The sequence below is a fragment of the Cryptomeria japonica genome, chromosome 8 (genome assembly GCF_030272615.1).
Source record: "Cryptomeria japonica chromosome 8, Sugi_1.0, whole genome shotgun sequence".
Classification (NCBI taxonomy): Eukaryota; Viridiplantae; Streptophyta; class Pinopsida; order Cupressales; family Cupressaceae; genus Cryptomeria; species Cryptomeria japonica.
In genome coordinates, this window is record NC_081412.1 from 720,666,118 (window position 1) to 720,671,746 (window position 5,629).

A 5,629-nucleotide genomic window follows, 5' to 3' on the forward strand; every position below is an offset into this window, starting at 1 on the left:
CCCTTGTGTCTCATTCACTTCAAGATACTCAAAAGGTGATATAGAGTTGGTGAAAATCATTGATGTAGGTTTTTAAGCTCTAATTCCCAGCTTTTTTGGCATGAGATTGAACTTGTTTGATCCATTTTCTTTTGATGTGTTAGCAGTGTAGTAAAAAATCTTATTTTGTCTTGGGGTTCATCACGTAGTGTGATAGTTAAGTGATTGTATTGTTGATGGTGCAACCAAGGTTCCATTCTCACTAGGCTCATGCGATGTTCATGTCGCATCTGAGATGTCAATGTGTTGGAGGCGGTGTTGGTGATGCTATAGGTGGAGATAGTGTTGGTGGTGGAGACAATATTGGTGCTACTGGTGGTGGAGATGACATCGGTGGTGGATGGTTGTGTTGGTGCTAGTGATGGAGGAGGATATGCTAGTGTGGTGGAGGAGGAGAAGAAGGAGAATGTGTAGAGGAGGAGAAGGATGTGGTTGAGGGGGAGGAAGAGGAGGACATCGTAGAGGAGGAGATGCGTTAATGACAAGGATGAGGCCCCCCATTTGTGCCCTCACCTGGAGCTGGGGCTAGGTTATAAATCTTAGCACTTCATTGATAAAAAAAAGACATAACTTGCCTTATCTATGCCTCCACCTTTGCATGCTTGTTTACCAATGCATTTGCATATCACTCCATTTTAAAATTTGTATAGGATAGATTCGAATATCTATTGTGAACAAAAAAAATTGTGTCTTGTGGGTGCAAATATTTGTCGTTTTATGTTTTATTTTTCTAGCATTGATAGCAATATTTGTTGTTTTGTGTAGAATTGGACATGTGCATTTATGTTATTCACGGTTCTCATTGAGAAACCTTGTTGCAGCCATGGACTATGAATGTTTAAAATATTTGGCTTATGTTGTTTCAGGTTAAATTTATTTAGTGTTGTCCTTGTTAATCTAGATCGCACTTTTAAGTTGTTTTAGTAATTAAACATTTATTAAAAGTCAAATTTGTCATAAATGGTGTTCACATATTTCTCTTATTTGAATTTGCGTTTATGTAGCATTTAGTGAATTTTTTTATATGTTTTGTGTAGATTTGGACATGTGCATTTATAATGTTTTTTATTGTTTTGTGTAGAACTGGACATTGTGTAGATTTTTCTTATGTGATCTTCAAGCACAACAACCATAGGTGTAATTAGCATTTTGATGATAAAATTTAGAGTTTCTTGAACGTAGCCAACACTATAGAGAAGGCCAAAGGTCAATCATCCACACATATTGATGAATTGTAGGCATGATGTAATAAGAGTCACTCATGCAATTGAAGAATTGATAGCCCTTGTCTGTAAGTCTAGTTTTGCATGCGGCAATTGCATTTTCATAAATGTTTTTGAACCCTTTCCTAGAAAGCCATTTTTTGCAAACCTTGAAATAATGGTGTTTTATAAGATGACATCCTTTTGTGGCATTTTTTCAAACAATTCACTTGCTTTAAGTATGCTTTCACATTTTGAAAGCATTTTAAATATGACTTCAACCTATATGAAAATCAAGGAATGTTAATATATAATAAAGAGAATGATATGAGATTTAAATCATAGTAATCAAATATAATTTAAAAAGTTCTTTTATGATTCCATTCTTTTAACTTATTCTATATAATATATTATATTAATTTAATATAAAAGAATTAAAAATTGGAAAGTATTGATCAAAGCAATATAAAAAAATTAATAGTATTTTTATATGTTAGACTAATATTAGATTAGTATTTGATTATTTTAACATTTAATGGTATACAATTGTAATGGATTTAAAATAAGATTCACTAGTTTATGCATGCAAGCTAGGAATAAAACCTAATTCACAACAATCACAATTAGAAGGAGAATGAACTCAATAGGCCCAACCTCAAACTTATTAGGAAAGGGTTGAGCACAAGGTGAATTCAATACTTCTTGATTGAATTGAAAATGAGCAATTGGATGGATGTGAATTGAATGAGAGAATTAGGGCAAGAAGGTGCAAAACTAACAATGGATAGCATAAATAGACAAATGCAAAATTGATAATTATATAATTACCAAGATGTAGAAAGGGGATGGAGAGAGGAAGCTATCAATGAAATATGAGTTGAAATGTAGTGGATAATGATGGTTAAGTGCCCCTATCCATCTGGATAATTTCTTAACACCAAACTGGATCTGAAACCCTGAGACCATGGGCTTGCTTGCTACACAACTTGGGTCTGAATTGGAGGGACAAGGCCATTTGGGTGCACTTGTCTAGAGGATTCCTAATGAAATTTGGAGAGGTCCTCTATCTCTAGGTCTTGAACACTTTCTTCTCTTCAATCTCTATTGGAAGCCTAAGTTGAACCTGAATTTGCACACAAAAGGAGAAAAATGGTGTTTGAGGCTATATAGGGGTTTGTCTTAGTCAAACGTTAGGTTGGGACTAACAGTGATGAATTGGAATAGAAATCTAAATTGGAATGCTTGAACTAAAATGATCATACCTTCAACTGATGATGCAGTGCTCTTAGGATAATTCCTCCATGTGTTGATATAATAACATGATAAATCATCAAAAAATCCATCATGAAATAATAATCGAAAACATAATTGAAGATGCCTTGATGTAACTTGTTGCTTCTTAGACTCGAATCTTCTCTTAAATTGGAATAATTTCTCTTGAGGTGAAAGAATAATATAAGAATAATGTAAGAATAAGATAAGAACCTAATGGTGAATTGAATTAGGAGGGATGCCTTATGTAGGGATTTCCTAGAAAAAACACCTCTTGGACAACTTGGAATTATCATATTTTCACATCAAGGGTGGTTTTGAAAATGGCAAGACTGACATATTATCCTCCTACAATTTTGGCTAAAAATCATCAAACAATGGTGCTCAACTGACATTGTCCTGACACATTAGGCTTAGATTTTATGGATCACGAGATAATAGAGTCTTGATTCTAGAAATATAATCTATATGAAAAGTTATAATGTTTAAGTGCAACAAAAGGTGCATTGAACATTGAAATGGCATATGACCCATATAGGCATGAAATGAAATAAGATAAAGGACACGCTTAAAATAAGGACCCAAATAATAGTGTTGATGTATTGAAATGGAATAAGACTCATAATATTGAATTAAATATCAATTTAATACAATGAAGGTCCTCTAATGCATAGAGGAATAGAAAATACTAAAATGAGTGCTAGGAGAGTGTGAAATTGGATACCCTAATAAAAGGTTACATACAATTTATGATGCAATCATACTCATAGTAAAGTAGAAGCAAAGAGAAAGAGTGTCCTAGAGAAAGACAAGCTAGGGATAGGAAAACACTAAGTTTGAGGGATGAACAAGCCCCCAAGCATAAGATCCAATCAATCCATGCAAGTAACCTTCAAGTATACACAAAGAAAACAATGTTAGCATTGAAAGAAAAGGTCCAAGTCAACTAGTTGAAAAGACCTCAATGTCAAAATGTCTCAACTGATAATATCATTCTTGACATGCTATTGCAAGAGCATGAGTGGACTTATAGAAAGAACAAGGACGTACACCAATTGAGAGGAGAAAATACCATGATCCAATGCTAACAGAGTGTGTTGTGCTATGGGTTCATGGGAGATAGAGAAGAGGAACATGGATCCCACAAGCTAAAATGTTGTGTTATGCTAGGTGATCCATGGAGGATCACAAATTATATAGAACAACAAAGTGTGTTATGTTGTGTGATTCATGAGAAAAGGCAAGGAGAGTCAAAATGTCTAGCAAGTTGTGTTATGCTAGTCAACTCATCTTGGGATATGGTGCTAACTGAATAATGAGAGTCAAAAGGTCTAGCAAGTTGCATTATGTTAATCAACTTATCCTAAAAAGCGAGCTTTTTGCAAGGCAAAGCTTTCTTTTTACAAGGCAACCAAATACAAAAAAGGTGTTACTGGGACACCATGACAAGGATAACCAAACAAAGCATTGTTTGTAAGAAACTCCACCAAATTGAAGATGGATAACGAAACAAAGAATTGTCTGTAGGGAAACTTGCAAAATTAAACAAGGATAACCAAACCAAGCATTGTACAAAAAGAAATCCACAAAATTGAACAAGGATAACCAAACATAGAATTTTCTATAGGGAAATCTGCAAAATACAACTGCAAAATGAGCAACAAGGAGGCCACAAATATGCTTCCCCTTAATATGTCAACATATCCCTATGTTGATATCTTAAGGTAGAAAAGAACAAGGACAAACACCTTCATCACCAAGGAGATATCGTTTAGGAAACAATGTACATGTACTCTAATCTAAAGAGGACGCAACTCTTTTAAGAAAGTGATGGGATGGGGTTAGGGATAGACTAGCCTAGTCTATGCTCTTGGATCCTTTCCTTGGATCTCCTGGTGTTCTCTACACACCCTGGGGTCTCTAGGACTTCCCTTTGCTTGAGGAATCCCCTGACCATGCCCAATCCACCAACCAATGAGTTGCAATACTGCTCCTAAGGTCTCACCTACTCATGAGACCCAAAACCCCCTACTATGGCTAATAAGGGCTAATCTTGTTCCACATCTTCCAAGGTCTTAGCAAGGTTGTTTCAAGTCTATCTCATGGTCTATCCACCCATTCATGAGCCCCCAAGAGGTTTCAAGTTTCTGACCCAATACCGATTTCACAAATTTGGATTTTTGCCTTCAAATAGGGCTACAAGGATTAGGACCAATTAGGCCTCCTAACCAGTCTTCTAGGGGTCCCTCTCACAAACGATGCACAAACAACCCAATCTCCCAAAAAGGACTTCCATTCATTTGGAAAGGACTCAAGGATTTTCTAGGTTTTAGGCCTCCAAGTGTCCATACACTATCCTAGGTGGATTTTAAGGTTTTCAAGGGCTTTTGTGAGGGTTTTTAGAGTTTGCCTGGGTCACAGTGAAGGTTTTATATCCTAGCCACCTTGTTTGGATTGGTGGAGGCTCCTCCTTCACACCAATGATGATTCACTCACTCCTCTACACTTCCTCCAAAGGATGCACTCTCCACTAATCAACCTTGCTCTCCTAAGACCTCTACACCAACAACCATTCCTAACCGGGCACTGTCCAGTCTCGCCTAGGAATAGGTCATTGCTCGGCCTCCCTGCATTTTCAAGGGCCCTACTTGCTTGGGACTATAGTACAAGGTCTTCACATCCATTCCCCATGGTTTCATGGTGGTTCCACAATGGGGAATGGAGTTAAGACTTCATTTACTCAAACCAGTCCAAAACTGGACAGTAAGACTGCAACTTACAGATTATTTACAAACACACTCAACCGGTAAACAAAAAGCTAACATAATCACTCACAGTGAAGATATATACACCAAAGAAGACATTACACATAGGTTTTCTTACAAATCAATCCATTAGTTTGCTCGGTAACTGCATTCAAACTAGCTGGTAACTCAAAAATAGTCACAGTCAGGCTTTTCTTCCTTGGGCCGTACAATGTCTAACATTCAACCCTTTAACTTAGGGTTTGTAAAATCTTATACTACCCATACCTCAGTTAGTGTGCCACATTTAGGGTTGTCCACACCAACCTAAGGATTTTGACCTCGTGGTGGAAAAGTTGCTTGACAACTTTT